This window comes from Pteropus medius, unplaced genomic scaffold (assembly GCF_902729225.1).
Source record: "Pteropus medius unplaced genomic scaffold, Ma_sr-lr_union100, whole genome shotgun sequence".
Lineage (NCBI taxonomy): Eukaryota > Metazoa > Chordata > Mammalia > Chiroptera > Pteropodidae > Pteropus > Pteropus medius.
Genome location: NW_024344240.1, coordinates 24,657,906 through 24,676,707, shown reverse-complemented (window position 1 = coordinate 24,676,707; position 18,802 = coordinate 24,657,906). Strand labels below are relative to the sequence as shown.

The window sequence follows — 18,802 nt, the reverse complement described above, 5'->3', positions numbered from 1 at the left end:
AGCACATAAGTGGAATCTTTGGGGTGACACAGAAGCATCTTTCTAAAGATGATAGTCACCTAGTTTTCACACATGTAGATAAGTTTGGGGGGCAAATAGGGCATTTGCTTTGATCTCCTCTATGTAGTCAGTATTCCACTGAAGAAAAGTGGAATACTGACTTTCGGCATACAACATACATGGACTAAACATAGTTTTCTTTACTGGGTGGTCCCTTGGCAGCCTGCAACTGCACTCATTGTTTGTTGAGCATCATAAAAGAAAGGCAGTTTTCTTTATAAACTATGGACTTATGGCTCTCACTCAGGATGGCAAATGTCTGATCCAACTTCCCAGTTGAGCCAAGGAGTTATGAAGCCCGCACCCACTGACCCCAAATCATCAGTAATCATACAATCATGTAAAGGGATCAGTTATGGAGGAAAGGAGAGCACCTGCCACCTGCCTAGGATAAGGAGTCTGGGAAAGTAAATTCCCCGCACGACCACAGAATTACCATCAAGCACACTCACACGTGCACACATATATAAATATGTACATACAAATAAGTGTGTCCCTAGCATGTGACTTGGAGAAACAGACACCATCACCTCCTTCTGTGCTGCTCATGGCCTTACCACTGTTTTCCTTATATCTACAGAAGTATATATGTGCCTTTTCCTCCTGCTCAGATACAACTCTGAGAGGAGAACCCCTGTCTCAACCCACTCTTTAGCCTCCACAGTGCCTAGCAAAGAGTAAGTGGTCAAAAATGTCTGGGTGTACGCCTTGGCGGGCCTCACTAGAACAGGAGCTGTGAGAGACACAGGCATGTAAGATACTCTCCCCTGCCTCAACAAGCCACCAGCCTCCTCAGGAAGTAGAGGCCACAGTTACACATTCATCCAGACAAACGTGCACACAGACTCCCACCCACCCACACACACATTTTTCCAGCCAGGGGATTGGCTCTTTTGGAGTCTATAACTAAATCTGGACCTGAAACCAAAGCAGCCAAAACGAAATTAGCCCAAAGGTAAGCTGCAGGCAGCTTAGCTTGCTAAAGCACCTGTCTTGGCTCTGCCAGAGCATGTGTCTTTGAGCTGTCACCCTCTCTCCAGACTGTGGCTCAGTGCCTCGGTAACTGAGACGCTCCTCTCTTCCCCATCGCCCATGGCTCCCATACTCTATGCCCAAGGGCAATGGTTTTTAGGTGAAGGGAAGAGCCCAGAAGATAAAAAGTGCAATAGTAGAAAGAAGATGAGTTTTGTTATTAGACAGATCTTAATTTGAGTCTCAACTCTCCAGTTTTTAGCTGCATGATCTTCATTAAGTTAATTTTGATCATCAGCTTGCTTATCAGTAAAATAAGGAAAATAGGATTCATTAATATCAATTAATGCTCACTAGAGGTTAACTATTTCAAGCCAACACTATTTCTTTGGCAATGATAAAGAAATAGCACTGACAAAGACACAAGAAGTGACAGCCCCCTTCCCCAGCCACAAGAGGATGCCACTTGTCCTCCAGAAATTTCTCTCAGCCCACTCCAGAGCACAGTTGGACCACCTATTCCAAAGAGAACAAACAACACCTAGTGACAGCCTGCCCCTCAATGCCATGTCCAGAGTTGGCAAGACTTTCACTTCCTTGAGGACAACAGCCCAGATCAGTCACCATACAGATGGGGTTACACAACATCTGAGCTACTGGGAGATACAGATTCCATCTGGCTGGTAGTTTACAAATATTTGGCCTTATCAGGCTTGAATTAGAAAAGAAGGATAATTGAAGTTTCATATGAAATCGCTGTGCAAGTAGTTATGTATGACCCAATTAGTCTTATAGGGCGTGTAACATTTTCATTTGTTTGTATCAAGGGGCTGCTGTAGAAAGGGGAAAGGCAATAAAACTATGCCCTTGTACCCTTCATTTCTGCTATTTCTGTTTCCTTTTAATTAATTGGCACTCAGGAGCCATTTTCACAAAGCCTCACATACCTGTCCTCTTGTACCTCTTCTGGACAGCCTCAGTCTCTCCATGAGCTGATGGGAGAAAGCCAAGTGAGTAAATGAAAGGAGAAATGAGAGCTCAGTGAGGAAGGGGAGCAGACTCAGCCATGGCAGAGCTGGAAAGGCACGACAGACCATCTGGCCCAAGCATTTCCTTTCACAAGTAAGGATGTTCTGGCTCAGAGAAAACAAGATGCCTGCCCTGGGTTTCACAGCCAGGTCAAGGTCAAGCAAAACCTGAGTCTAAACCTCTAGGTTCCTGCATATTGTTTCTACTGACCCGATATGCTGAAGCTGGAAGACACAACGAAAGAAGAAACCAATCTACAAAAACTGCTCTAACCACTGCCCTTTACTGCAGAAGCTCAGTTTGGTAGGCTGAATAATGACTACCCAAGATGTCCATGTTCTAATCCCTGGAAACAATGAATATATCACCTTATCTGATAAAAGAAACTATACAGGTATAATTAAGCCAAAGATTTGGAGATGGAGACGTTATCTGGGAACATACAGATGGGCCAAGTATAATCACAAGAATCTTTAGAAGAGAGAGGCAGGAGAGCAAAGAGAAAATGCTACTTGTCTGGCTCTGCATATGGAGGAAGGGGTCATGAGCCAAGGAATGTAGGTGGCCTCCAGAAGCTGGAAAAGGTAAGGAAACAGATTCTTCCCCCTAGAACCTCCAGAAGGAATAAAGCCCTGTGGACCCATTTTGGACCTCTGACCTAAAGAATTATATTTTTTAAGCCACCAAATTTGTGGTAATTTGTTACAGCAGCAATAGGAAACTAATAAACTCAACATCTCATCTGTGCAAAATCACTGTAAGTTGAAAGCAGCGGAAGAAGGTAAAGTTAAGTGATCTTGGTTATTTAGTCAACGGCGGTAAGCAGTACATTTGGGACTTCTCAAGGACAAATTCCCCACTGCCCACAGCCTCTGCTGGTACAAAACTGATACGGCCATCTCTACAGCAGCAAGCCAATACCAGATGTCTAGGGCTACAGGCAGAACAGAAACAAAATTTTCTAGGTGTCACTTTAAAAATGGACTTCAACTGACATTTCTCCAAAGAAATACAGATGGTCAATAAGCATATGAAAAGATGCTCAACATCACCAATCATCAAAGAAATGCAAATCAAAACCACAATGAAATATCACCTCATACCCATTAGGATAGCTAATGTCAAAACAAAACAAAACAAAACAAAACAAACCCCAGAAACTAACACGTATTGATGAGTATATGAAGAAACTGGAACCCTTGGGCACTGTTGGTGATAATGTAAAATGGTACGACTATTGTGAGCAATAGTAGGGAGGTTACTCAAAAAATTTTAAATAGAATTACCGTATGATCCAGCTCCCATATCTGGGTTGAAAGCAGGGTCTGGAAGAGATATTTATTTGTACACTCATATTTATAGTAGAGTTACTCACAACAGCTAAGGGGCAGAAGCAACCCAATGTCCATCCATAACTGAATTGATAAGCAAAAAAGTGGTATATACATACAGTGGATTATTCAACATTAAAAAGGAAGAAAATCCTGTCATATGCTACAATATGAATGGATCTTGAGAACATTATGCTAAGTGAAATAAGCCAGCCACAAAATGATAAATACAATGTGATTCCACTTATGTGAAGTATCTAAAGTAGTCAAATTCATAGAACAAAGTAGAAGGGTGGTTACCAGGGGCTGGAGTAAGCAGGGGATGGGGGCGGGGCGTGGAAGGAGAGCTGTTGTTTAATGGGTATAGAGTTTCCATTTTTTAAGATGAAAAAGTTCTGGAGATCTATTTCACAACAATGTGAATATACTTAACACTACTAAGCTGTTCACTTAAAAGTGGTGAAGATAGTAAATTTCATGTTTTTTTACCACAATAAAATTTTAAAAAATAGTAAAAAGTCTCTGAATTGTATGACATGCACCAAATGAGCCAGCTGGGACCTTAAGGATTCTCATAGCATAGCATGTGCGATAGTTCCCACGGCTTGTGCCTTCACTCCTGCACCCACTGCAGCCTGTTTTATGTCTGAGTTTGTCTCCCACAGGAGATCATGAGCTCAGTGAGGATAGGAATCAAGTCTAATTACTCCAAGTACCTCACACAGCACCTAGCATGGTGTTTTACATATAAGAGGTGCTCAATGAACATTTGTTGAATTTAATTTTTCAAGAGTGCGGCCTTAGCTCCTGCAAATTAATCCCATTCTTCTAAAGTGGTGTTTTTTCTACCTCCCCACTCATAATTTATCCCAAGGTCAGGGGCATTAGGCCCAGCATCAAGGGGATAGGGAGGGGTGGATCAGGGCTTACGGAAGAGGACAGATTATAAGTAAACACAGTATAGTAATTCTCTAAATACTCATATATACTATCACTTGTCTACCCCCCGCCCTGGCCTTCTGCATGTGACATGAAACTGGTAAAATTGCTCAGGAACACAGAATTGTAGGTAAAGGCAGAATGATTCACTGGAAACAGGAATAGTTTTGATTTGGTTGGACTATGAAGTGCAAAGTCTCAGAGCCCCATTGACCCTACCAGAAGTAATAATATGAATTTGGAAGCCCTCCCCTATCAACTGAGCGTCTCCTTGATTCATTTAAGAATATCAACAGAGTGCAAGCTACCAGGTCTCTCATACAGTGGAGTCCTCTGCTATTCCCTCAGTGCTGCAATTACATACAATAACCACTTCAACTAAATTCTACATACTGAAAAATTGGCTACTCCAATTTTTGTGTTGATGGTCATCTCCGGACATAACTCGAGCCAACATGAGGACAGAAGGAGAAACATCCTTCTCCTCTTGTCTGTAAGCATACAGTTAGGCCTGGGGCCCTTTAAAATGTGTGAGAGGGGCCCTCTTCAACAAATAACAAAGGGGAAAATGAGATAACTGAAAATCTTGCTTAAAAATGATAGTTGATACAGAGCATTTACTACAGGCCAGATCCTGTTCTCACAATTTTATATATATTGATTTAATCCACAACAATCCCATAGGTAAGCAGATGAGAACACTGAAGTTCAGAAGAACTCAGTAACTGGTACAAAGCCACTAGTTAAAACCAAACAGGCTGAAGGGCATGTATTTGAACTACCTCACTCAGGACAATCTCTACAATTAGGTCCCTGGCCTGAAAGTGTTAGCTTCAAGCTTCCTCCCCAATGCAGGGTACCATTTTAGGCCTCACTAAGAGAAGCGCACAAGTTTAAGAGACTATTTCTAATAAGTTTGTATTTGCAAAAAACTGTACGTCTCAAGACAAGACCCAAAGAACCAAGATGCAGAGAAATGCACTTAACAAAAGTATAATAGTATAGGATATTTTACGTATATATTCTAAAGCATATTAGAAACATGAATTACTTCTCACCCAAACCTCCTGAAAATTCATCCCATCCCATCCCCACTTAATAGATAATCAGATGGTCCGACGAATGTAGAAGTGACCTGCTCAAGTGAGTGACCTGCAGAGTGAGTGGGTGATAGATAAAATAGGTAATGGAATTCGGGCATCGTAGTTCTCGAAACCTTTCAAGACAATACCCCTTCTACTTATAAAACCATTGGGAAATTTTACCCAAAGACAAATACTTTAAGTATAAGTGTTTCTCAAAACAGGTGTGAGCCCAAAGCATAATACCCAGCCTCTTTTTTCTTTTCTTTTTTAGAATTGCAAAATGAGAAAAGATTTTGAGCTGGCTCATCCACCTCCTGCCACCCGGCAGATCATTTCTAAGGCACCTGAGACAGGCTCTCTCACTCACTGTTTTCTAGGAAAGCACATGACAACCTAAGTAACTCATCTCCAGGTCCTCAAATTCTGGAGTTGACGAATTCTTTCTTTATCTCTTACCTAAAATTCCCACACTAAAATGTAAGATACTTTCTCCTTTTTCAGCATAACAAAAGACTACCTTACCTACTCCAGCATCATCACCTTTAAAACCATTTTTAAACCAATTTTTTACATATACATAAAGGTTGGCTCTTCCCTTCAAGCTTGTCTTCTTCAATATACACAGCACCGGTTCTTCCAGCTTCCTAAAGCTGTAATTTCCAATGCCTCACTTATTTTGTGGCTCTTATTGCAACTCTTCACATTCTCTAACTAGAAATAGAGTTTCAATCCATACCCAGTACTCATAGAAAGGACTTCAAAGCACTGGACATATTGAAAGGACTCTCCTCTGTCATGTTGGTACTTGGACTAAGGTGAGCTCTCATCCAAGGAGCACACACGTGATGGCAGGCAGGTACCAAGGACCACATACATGGTCCAGTCCCAGACACGTGAGCAAAAAGGAGTTAGGTTACAAGTGACCAGAGTGTTTGAGCAAGGAGCAAAACCCCGAGTTGGAAGATAAAAAACAAAAGGCTTGGAGCACAGAAAAAGCCCTGGATAAGATAGGCTCTGGAATCCAGCCTGGAACACACGAGGTCAGAACCTAAGACTGAATGTGATGGCAGAAACTGCTAATGCTCACGATAATCTGTCTTCCCTTTTTCCTCCTGGGGGTCACAGCTAGCCCACATTTTCCAGCTTCCCTGGCCGTTGGACGTGGCCTGTGACTTAGTTCTGGTCAATGAAATGTGAACAGAAGTGACTGGTACTACATCCAGTCCTGGTCTGGAAGAAATTCCCACACAGTCTCTGTTTCCCCATCTGCAATCCTCTCTCTTTCCCCACACATCAGCTAAACGGAGAGGACTCTGAAGACCTAAAAGAGGGCACAGCCACGGATGAAAGGAACCTGGGTCACTGAATTCACTGTGGAAGGCCACTTGACAAGGAATACCTGCATTGCAATGTACCTGAAAAATAAACTTTTATTGTATCAAGTCAGTGAGTTTGGGGCTACTAGTTATGGCTGGTAGCCTTTCCTTACTAATACAGGGTCAAAGAAACAGACATGTAACTAAGCAGTTAAAAAGGGAGTTTAACATGACTAGAGTGGATTAGAAATCAAAAGATTTGGAATACCTATGGACAAAAAACCTAATCGATGTCAAAGTACTGCTTTTACTTTTTAGATAGGATTATAAGGCCAAGGAATCAAAGGAATGCCATAGACACAGAATCATAAAGTATTGCTGAACAGGGAAATTAATAGTCACCCAGTGCAGGTTAAACCAGAAATGATTTATCAAGCCACCCATTCACCTATTTGTTCAATAAACCCTTAGTGCCTGTTAGGTACCAGGCCCTGTTGTGACTACAGTGGTAAAGAAAGCACAGTCACTGCCTAGAGGGGCTCCAACCAAGTGGAAGACATAGACAAGCTGTTATGCTGCCTAGAGTGTTAGGGCAGCTCAGAAAAGGGACACCTAACTTAGTCTGGAACTGTCAAGTAAAGAGTCCCAGAGCAAGGGATGCTTGATCTGAGTTCTGAAAAAGGAGTGGAAGTTAATTGACTAGAAAGGGTGAAAAAGCATTCCTGGTAAAGGGAAAAGATGTGCAAAGTATAAATGAATATACTGTATTTGGGAACCAGTAGTGGATAGTGAATCTAAAGTATAGGGTTGGTAAAGGGGAGCAGTAAAAGATTAAGCCAGTAAGACCAGTGAAGGCCAGACCCAGAAAGATCGCCACCATTTATAGTCTTAGTGGTAGATTATGAAATATTAAAAAAGGAGAATCTCTAAGACCAGCTAAGGAATTCGCTGTGAAGTGAGAAGAAAATGATGATACTGAGAATGGCTCCCAGGCATCTGACCTAACCAGCATGGTCGTGCCATCACTGAAACAGTGATCACAGAAGGAGTAAAAGGTTGTAGGGGGCAGAGACAATGAATTGATTTTGAAACACTTGAAGCATTCTGGAGATAACCAGTAGAAAATTTAAAATGTGAACCTGAGACAGAAATATGAGCTGACAAATAAATTTGAAAGTCACAGTCATATCAATGGTAGGTTCAATAATGGCCATGGTTGATTGCCTAAGGAAAGATAAGTGGAAGAGTCAAAAACAGAAGTCAATGTTGCCAGTGTGGATAACACAGCTTAGGTAGATCTGTAGTTAGCTGATACATAGATGCACTGACAATTGATGCATTCATAAATGCATTGAGTCTAGGCACAGATATTTACAGCATTGATTCACAGACATGTTTAAACTTAGAAGATCTCTACTGATATGACCCAGGGCTCTGTCTTTGGCTCTAGCTTTTTAAACACTGAATTAAAAATTGGATTGAGACAAATTTGTCAAATGTGCTGCTGACACAAATCTGGAAGGAATAGCTAGTAACTTGGAAGGTTGAATCAGGATTCAAATAACCTCAATATGCAGAAACTATGGTCCAAACTGACAAGATGAAATATAATAGGCATGAATCTATATTATGGCACTTAGATGAAAAAATATCACTGCACTTAAATGAAAAAATATATATATTACTGCCTAAACATAAGGTAGGAGGAACCCTGGCTTATCAGCAATTTATATGACAAATTTTAAAAAAAAAATTATAAATCCTAGGGGATTTAGTAGACTGCAAGTGAATATGAGTCAACGGTACAGCACTGCCTTCAGAATGGCAAATGCAATCTTTACTTCCTTAATCTGCATTCAGAGTTCAAAACAAGGGAAGCAGCAGGCTGAGCCCTCAGCAGGAGTCAGCCCATAGCTGAAGGCTGTGTCCCTCTGGGCAACAGACTCAAAGAGGGACACCAGCAAAGTGGAAGGAGACCAGAAAGGAGTGAAGAGTGAAGAATGAAGCCAGAGGAGAACTGGGTAAAAAAATGGGGACAAGAACCCTGGAAAACATGTTTATAAGGAATATGTTGGCTTGCTTCAAAAATCTGGAGGGCTAAATAATATGGAGTAAATGCATTTTGTTTGCTCCAGATGGAAGATGAATTGGCAGAAGTTACAGGATGTCAGATTTCAACTTTGCGTTATTTGAAAAGATAAAGGCTATTCAAAACCAGAAAGGCTGTTTTGTGAAGTTAGTGAGGCTCCCCTCCCTAGAATGATCAAGTAGAAACTAGATGACTACCTGTTAGGAATGCTAAAGAGACTTCTGCATTGGATGGGAGGTTGGACTAGATCATCGGTTCCTAAGCTTTTAGATTTGAAGAACCAGTAACACCTCTTTTTAATTTACTATGTAAGAAATTTTTCAAAAATCAACTGCTCTCTACTATCATCATCATCAATAGGACATTAAACACCAAAGAGCAGGGCAGACATATTATCGGCATAAAGGACAATCCTTTATATTGAATAAACTTAACTTTCTAAGTTTATATTTCTAACTTTGTGATGGAGAAAAATGTTAATCATGATTCTATTTGTCTTACTTGTATTCCCAGTGCACAGCATTTAGTAGGCACTCAATAAATATTTGCTCAATGAATGACTGAATGAATACATGCATTTAATATATAATAATATAAAGCCTTGGCTTCCACACTGAGTCCAACAGCTTCTCTACCTCGTCATTAATCAATATTTATTATTGACAGGTCTCATTGTTCCTGGCACTGAAATATGATACAGCAGGGCCATTAACTCCCACAATCTATTCTCTAGGCACTGAGAGTAACAATGTTTATACTTGTATTGTTTTAAGATTTACAAAGCATTTTCTCACTTATCATCTCACTCAATTCTCTTTACAACAGGAGATGAATACCCTGAATTTACAGCTTTCCCAAGGCCACATCTGACATGGTGGAGTCAGAACAGGAACCCAGCAACTCCAACTGCAAGGTTGATGCTGTTCCCACTTGCCTCAAGCTGTCTCCCAAAGAAAGGTATAACCTGATCCTCTGGCCACCCCTAGGGATATTGATATGCTTTGTCTTAGCCACAAAACCACAAAACACAGGCCTCAACAACAGAGGCTGTCCTAGAACTGCTGGGATCTACAGCTGGGGCCTCTTTGGGGAAAAGCAGAGAGACCAGAGGAGCCCAAAGCTTCCATCAACAGCAAAGCAAGAGTCTCTGCTTACCTTCAAGATACCATCTGTCCACCAGGCCTGCTAACACAGCAGTGCAAACCCCTCCGAGATGAATTTCATCTCACATCTACCAAAATGCACCAAAAAAATAAATAAATAAATAAAATAAGAAAAAGAAGAAAGGAAAGGAAGGGAAAGAAAAAAAACACACACACATACACAATAAAAAACCTCAAAAGGATGATGGCAATGTGTGAGAAGTTGGTAATGGAAACCTAAATGCACTCAGAGTTCCCCTTTCACTCTATGTACAAGCCAAGTCATGTGGGACTACCTGACTGTTTTAGCCTGAAAGCAACTGGCAATTCAGGAAACCAAACAGTGCAGCCCACAATTAAACCAAAGAAACAAAAAACAAACAACAACAAAACTATTTTCACAGACTTAACCAGCTAATTAGGCATATGTGTATGTGTATAGTGTGTGTGTGTGTGTGTGTGACAGAAAGAGAGAGAGAGAGAGAGAGAGAGAGAGAGACCGATTCTCTAGTGTGTGACTAGAATAGGGTCCAGTGTAGCTTAGCAACCCCAGGTGCTAATTTTCTCACTGATAATTCCTTGGCAAAAGAAATCCAAGCTCTAGGATCCACAGTCCAGAGTGCAGTGGGACATGTCAGCAGCGCAGGGTCAAGGTACTGAAGCAGGCATAGTGGGCATCTGGAACAGATGGTAAAGGCAGGTGTGTACAGGAGAGGGGAGAAAGGGCACATGCTCTAAATGCTATGATTATTGCATTTCCTAGCAACACAGTGCTAGCAATGTTGTCTGAGTACCACACAGATTTGGGAGAGACAGGCTTGTGAAATCAAAACAAAAATCAAGGACACTGCTCGTCTGTGTGACACATGGTAAAAACACAGCCAGGGCATCAGGTCTGAATGGGACGTGTCACACAGGATACCTAAGAATGTGTGAGAGGTAGAAAAGTGGGGCATCAATTTACAGGAAATGCAGAGCCAATGTCTGCATTTCTGTTCCAGAAAGTCATTTAGAGAAGTAAATAATGACGGGCAGAGCACTATAGAGAAGCAGGGACTGTGAGGTTAGATGGATCAGAGTTAGAACAGTGGTTTTATCATTTTTCTAATATTGTAATATAGACAGACTGTTGACTGCAATTTTAATCTCAGCTTGGTTTGGCTCATCCACATTTCCTAAACACATACTACTGCCATATACCATTGTGAGTGATGAGAATACAAAGGTAAATATACTCCCTGTTTTCTTACCTCTCAAAATGGGAACATGACATTTTTCACATGGTTGCTGTGAGGTTAAATGAAATATCTTGGCACACAATAAGAATTAGTATACGTTGGTTGTGATTCTAATGATGATTGGTGTCCAAAGGTCAATGTCTGAATAGTTCTCTTTTTTGTTTTGAATTAGGAAATATTTAAAATAAGTTTATCATTCCTCTGAAAAATACCAGAACCTTAAAATGCATTAAATTCTAGTATTTGCACTCACCTCCATCTATCACTAATCTCTCATTTTATTGTTGTTCAATATTTAAAACTACCTTAATTTGAAATCATCCTAAATCTTAGTCTTCTCAAAAAAAAAAAAAGAAACAAACAAACAAACAAAGAAACAATGCTTCTTTATTAAATGTGTCGCTTGGTAGTTCTTTCAGCAAGGATTGTTTTAGATGTAAGAGTTCCCAGTCTTTGTTTACATGAAAAATGTCTTTTCATCCTAACTCTTGCATGATTATCTAGCTTTGTATAGAATTCTAGTTTGATAGTCACTGAGCACTTCGAACACATTATTTCATTGCCTTCTGGCCTCTATTGTGGTTGATGAAGTCTGCTGTTAGTAGACAGATAATCTGTCTTAATTCCCTGCTTGCTTTAAAGGTTTCTTCATTTTCTTTGACATTTCAGCAGTTTTCTACATAGAGTGTCTAGATGTAGATATATTTTTAATTATCCTACTCAATACTCAGTGTGCTACCACAATCTGAAAATCAATATCTTTCTTAAATATTGGAACGTTCTTGGTATTATCTTCTGAAATAATGCCTTTTCACCATCGTCTCTACTGTCTCCTAAAGCTCCATTTAGACATATATTGAACCTTTTCATTCTATCCTCCAATTCTTTCAATTGCGCCTTCACAGAATTCAATACTTTATCTCTCAGTGCTAAACTCTTGGCAATTTCCTCAAGTCTAACTTCCAATCACAGATTTTATCTCCTACTATTTCTAATGTAATGTTTTTCACCCATTCATTAAGTTCTCTATTTCAATGACTGTGTTTTTCAGTTCTAGAAGAACTATTAGGCTCTTTTTCAAATCTTTTTTTTTTTTTTTTTTTAGAGTACTATTCTTTTACTATGCTTCCTATTTCTTCTTTTATCTCTTTAACCATTTTTAAACAAATTATTTTATGGTCTACTTAAATTCTCCTGTTAATTTAGTTCTTGGGGCACTAATTCTCATGCCTGTACATCTGCTAGCTCTTGCTCATGGAGGTTTATTTTGTTATGAGATTTATAATTTTTATTGTTAGCTCATATTCAGCTAGGACAGCTTATTTTATAACAATGTTGAGAGCCCTGCGCTGTAAAAGTATGCTTCAGAGTTGTTTGTATTTATTTTTGAGGGACCATATGGATATTAATTATCCTCAATCTATTTTTTTGTGTGTGCAGTAAAAAATGCATACATAAAATTTACCATCTTAACTACTTTAAGTATACAGTACAATAGTGTTAACTTTACGCACATTGCTATATAGCAGATCTCTAGAATCCTTTTCATCTTCCATGACTGAAACTCTTTACTGATTGAATGACAACTCCCATTTCCTCCTCCTCCCAGTCCCTGGCAACCACCATTCTACTTCCTAAAAATTTGACTATTCTAGGTATCTCATATTATTTTATGGAATCATGCAGCATCTGTCTCTTTGTGTCTGGCTTACTTCAATTGGTATAATGTCCTCCACATTCACCCAGGTTGTAATAAATGACAGGATTTCCTTCTTTTTAAGACTGAATAATATTCCATTGTATGGGTCTTAGTCAGCTTAGGCTGCCATAACAAAATACAATAGACTGGGTGGCTTAAACAACAGAAATTTATTTTTTCACAATTCTAGAAGATAGAAGTCCAAGATCAAGGTGCCAGCGTGATTGGTTTTTGGTAAGAGCTCTCTTCCTGGCTTATAGATAACTTCCTTCTCACTGTGTTCTCACATGTCAGAGAGAGCAAGATCTTGGCTGTCTTTTCTTATAAGGGCTCTAATCCCATCATCAGAGCTCCATCCTCATGACTTCATCTAAACCTAATTATCTCCCAAAGGGCTGTCTCAGATACTAGCATTGAGTTGGGAATAATATATATTTACTTTGGGGGGGGGGAGGGGGGAGGAGGGAGAGCACAATTTAGTCCATAGCAGTATGTGTGTGCCACATTTCCTTATTTCTTTTATCCACTGATGTCCAAGATACCGTTTTTAATGTTAATTTTCTTATCCTAAAGTTCCTGTAAAAGGCAAGTAGCATAAGTTCAGACTCCATACATGTCAGTGGTATAGGCGGTTATCATAGGTGGTAGAGTAAGCCGAAATGTTGCAGAAAAGATCCAAAATCAGACTGGTGAGAAACCAAGCAGCACTCAGAGTGTTGGAGAACTCAGGTTTATTAGGCCAGCGGTCCCAGAGGAACTAGTGCTCTGAAGATCTGGGCCCAGGGCTCAGTTGCAACATTCCTTGTATAGACCCTTTCTGGCACAGGCCTGATTGGGTAATTTGAACTCAGGCTGCTATGGTTGCAGGTAGTTACATTGCATTACAAGGGCCGGAGTTGCTATTGGTTACCATCAGTTACAAAGTGTTCAAGAAACAGGGGAGGTGGGGAGGCTGAGGTGTACAAAATAGTGCATTTGTAGCTTAGACAGATCAAAAAAAGAGAGGGTGAGTCTTTAGTCAATTTCCAGTACAGTCCATGCAGCAAGCATCTTTACAGAAGCAGAACAGAGAGGTGATTAGTCTTTTGAATGAAAATTCCTCTTCACTGCTACAGACAGTAAGCTTCCTTCATGTCTTCTAGAACAGTAAATAGGGTTTTTCCTCATCTCCCTTTCTTGAACAGGAAGCTCTTTAAAGTTCTGGGCTTTATTCAAGGGCTCCTTTCCAGCTCCTCCAAATCTTATGAGGCAATAATTCTCATCTTCACCCTCACACTCTATACCATATATCCAGATCCAAACTTCTATGGGTCATCATGGCATTAGCTATTTTGAACCTATGTCTCTTCCATACAGTTAAAATATACATATCTATGATACAAGACTTTTTTGAAACTTAAATTACACAATTCGCATGAAGTTCCTGATGTAAGGACTAGTACACACTAGAGAGTCAATGAATCATGGCAATTTTTATTTCTAAAACCCAGCCCACTCTAGCCAAAACCACTCCCCTTCCTCTTAAAAAAAAAATAAAAAGTAGTAAAAATTTAAAAACTGTAATTTATAAAATTATGTACCTTAAACTATCCATACATAAATATTTCCCCTTTTTCTTAAATGAGACAGAAGAGAAAGTGAAATAAAAGAGATATCCACATTACTTTGATATATGAGATATCCCCAATATGAAATACTTGCCTAGCTTAGCTAAAGTTAAAATTTAAACAAAATGTACAAAACTCTCACCAACCTAAAACACACACACAGAGCTATTATTTGTACCTAAATTAAATTTGCCAATTGATCATAAAAGATATACATTCTAAATCAAAGTCCATTTACCCCTTGAGGAAACAGTGTGTTCATGTTCTACTGAACACTGGTCAGCCTCGTTGCTAAACATTAAACTTCAGCAAGTTCACCATAACATAGAAACTTAGCTCAGAATCTGTTTCAGATCATGATTGCCAGTACTTCTGTCCCTCTCCTGGATTCTATGGGTGGTCCATGTTCCATTTCTCAATTTCCCTTTCAGCGAAAACTACATACTACGGAACAAAACCCCTGGTCCTTCATATACAGCAACTGGATGTACCAAGGACCGGTTTCTTGGGACTTACTAACAGGTAGCCAACTCCAGAAGTCTTATTAGATAAAATAGGGGTTCATTTTAACTGAATAATCTTGTAGAAATCAGCAATGTTCCCAATGTCAGAGTATATGACTCCTGAATAAATGGGAATCAAGCTTGGGAGAAAAGCCAGAGACAATTTTATGACCACAAAATATATGGTATTAGAGCTGTAATCTCTGTTGCTCTTCCTCACCCCTTGGAAAGTGTTTTATCTAATGAATTAACAATATAGTGGAAGGGAAGAAGGGAGGGAGGGAGAAAAGAAGGCAGGCAGGCAGGCAAGCAGGCGGGAAGGAAAGAAGGAAAGGAGGAGGAAGGGAAGGAAGAAGGCGTGTAAGGGAGGAGAGAAAGAAAAGAAATGTGGTTTATTACCAAAAGCAGCAGACTCCACATGAACCATGCGGCTGCTGCAATAAATGTATGCATACTTCTTTATTTATTGTATCTTCTTGGAATACATTCAAAGCAAGAACATTAAGCATGTGTAATATCCAAAGTGAAAACAGCCCCTCTTGACATTGCTCTTCAAGTTTCTGCCCTAAATGAGACAGTGAATCAGAAGGTTACATCTGCAAGTGGGTTGAAGAAAGAAAATAAAGAGTCCCACGACATGTGAGTGTGTTTGGGGAAAGACTGAATCTAAGGCAAGCCTGTGATAATTTTTTTTCAAATCAAGAAAGGCAGATCCAGGCTAGTTTTATTTTACTGCAGTGCAGATAGTGATAATTCCAAACTGATAAAGAAAGACCCTAAAATAGACCCTGTGTATCAGGCTGTCCTGTATCCCTGGGAAAGAGCCATTGTGTCAACTGGATGTCAACCCAAGCATTTTCTTACTGACCCACCTCCCTGACTTTTATCTCTCAGAGCATGCAGATAAACATTCCCTAGAGATTATTTCTAAATATACCAACCCCTGTTTATACCAAAACAGATTCTCTGCCTATTAGTGCTCCATTGGGTGCAGGCAGGCTCCCAGGCACAAGACCTGGCACATCTATTCCCAGGAGAAACCTGGAGCAGAGCACAAACCAAGATGCTGGGACGCTGGTTCTTGCTGTTCTAAATGTGAGGCTGGGACCATGCCATCATGCTGACACCACTTCCATGACCACACATATTCCTAAGCCGAACTTTCCTCCTACCAGAGGAGGTCTGAACAGATCCACAGGCTTGTTTCTGCCAGCATATGGGCTGCTATTTAAGCTACCAAGAAGAATCTCAAAAGCCCAACAACGAACTATCTAAATTAGAAGAGAAACAATATAATCATGCCAGGCCTTTTTAGAAGCAAGGGGTCAGAAAACAGCTGTCCAGTTCAAATTCCATCTTCACCATTTATAAGCTGTGCTTGCTTAAACTCTCTGAACCTCAGTTTTCTTTTCTGTGAAATGGGGTAGTTGACCCCATCTCATCTCATTGATTGGAGATGAGGATTAAATGAGACAGTATGTGTGATGTACTTAGCAAAGCACCCACTGGGAACAAAGAGAGGTTTGCTTGCACCAAAGGACCACAAACAAACACTCCATGATGAAGGCCCTAATATACAATAGCTTATTATTCTTCAGAAGGGACTCCTTGTCATCCCTTGCAATCATCAAAGTCCCTAGCTGTAGAAACAAATCTAAATGGAGTTCTGGGCTAGGGAGAGCAGGAGTGAGAAGATGTTGGCTGTCAAGACACTAAACTGTTTATAACCAAAGGAATGCATTAAGACTCTCTCACTCAGAAAGCTGATTTATGTTAAGTAAATGGCCCTACCTCCTTTGGACATCTCCACTTAAGCTCTCTCCACAGCCTGGCCACTTAAATGCACACTGATCTGGGTCTCCACTTGGGTGTTGGCAGGTTGAAAGGCACTTCCAAAACCAACAAGATCTAGAAAGCCAAATATGGCCAAGCTCAGACCACTCTAGGTGAACCTCAGGGAGGCCCCTGAGGGTGCCAGAGATGGTGAGGGGTGACTCAGACAACATCAGCCAACAACTTCAGGGCACAAGTGACCATGGGCTATTTTCATTTCTAAACAAAATGTTCCACCCTAAAAACCCCAAAATATTTTATTAAAGCAGTGGGGTCTAATTCATCAGTCTGTCGATGAAATGGCAACCTCTTAAGCAGAACACAGATGCTATTTTGAGCCACTGCACCAACATACAGACTCCTGCCCCTCAGAGAGTATATCAACAGTAATCGACTGGAAATTTCTCTGAGACCCCAGAGGAGTCACAGAAAGTTTATGGTACCAAAGATCATGACCACATTTGGCAGGTCAGATCATCTCTGAGCATCGGTTTCCCCATCCATGCACTAGAAACAAATCTCTCGCAGAGATCGAGTATAAAATGAGATAATATATGTAAAATGTTTTGAAAAATATTTAGAAAGATAGTATAATAAAACCATAAAGTACTATCTAGTGACCCCTTCAAGAAAGTTAGACCAGAAATTTAGCTCTCAGATTTAATTCACTTTTAAAATATGTCTATGGTTTACCAACCTACCTGAATAAAAAGTAAAAAAAAAAAAATTTGTAGGGTAAGATTTTTTTCTACATTATACCGCATATTTCAACTGATTTTTTTTTCATTGAATTGGCTATTTGTTTTACAGACTGATTGAATCAGCAGCCAGTTATATAAAAGACCACCTGAACATCTGTCCATCTCTACTAGAAATGGCTAAAATAGTAGATGTGCTGCATGCCACATGTCCCTCATAAGTCTGTGGCAGAGATCACTAATCAATCACTACACTCTGTCCCCTGAACCCTGAACTTAGATAACAGTTCAGAATCCTTTCAACAGGCAGCACTCCAGACAGCCATAACCAGTCCTGAATCAGCATAGGACCTGGAACCTGTTTGTCATATCAAATGTATCTTTTGCTTAATTCAATTTGAAATCACGGGCTCAGAAAAGTCATCCATAGAATGATTTTACTCTTACTAATTCCTCTTGAATTTATTTGCTGATGACTAGAATTCCTAGAAAAAAAAAACCAAGTCTTTCATTTCACTATTAGACAAAAGGATGAATATGTAAAAATTTCAGAGAGGAGATAAAATGAATTTATACAAAAGTGTAAATAGTTGATTGCAGCCTCCCTCTGAGCAGGGTCCATTGTCCGTCTACCTACTCAATCTGGCCTTCGGGGACACAGAGCTCACCCAAGACATGCCTGTGATTGCTGAGACGAGCAGGACACTGCTGCATGGCTCTGTCAGGAATCAGCCTATTTTCTGTGAGCATGTCTTCACAGAAGGAAGAAGAGGTAAAAGCAAAGAGCCTTGGATCCATGAGGGTAATGTGAGAAATCTCCATAGCAATGGAAAGGTACAGAAAGGGGAGAAGACAACCAGAGATACACATCAGTGACACAGAGATAGCAACTCGACCCCACAATATCATCTCTCACACTGTGTTTGACTGACGACATTATCCCAAAAACTGCTCAACTCCCGGACTATAGTTTGTTTGTTTTAACTTGGTCTTTGATGGGATCCGGGTATTGGTCTGCACACTGGAGCTCCATTAAAAAACTGAGCAATAATCCAGACTCTGAATAATCTAGAGTCTGGATTATTCACTCATTGCCCAAGTACGGTAATGACAATGTACCATGCTCCCACCTGAGAAGTTTGAAGGCAATTCAGCCAGTGGCTCCAATATAAGCTCCAGGAATACAGATGCCCATCTATTTTATTCATCAGTGTATCTAGCACTGTATCTAGTACTTAATATATAGCTGTCAAAAACTGGT

The 18,802-nt window shown here is 40.1% G+C and overlaps 1 protein-coding gene across 3 annotated transcripts in view; it reads right to left on the bottom strand.

Moving 5' to 3' along the window:
• Window positions 1–18,802, bottom strand: part of CACNA1C (calcium voltage-gated channel subunit alpha1 C) — a 611,706-nt gene that overhangs the window by 571,818 nt on the left and 21,086 nt on the right. The gene's annotated exons all lie outside the window — the stretch shown is intronic.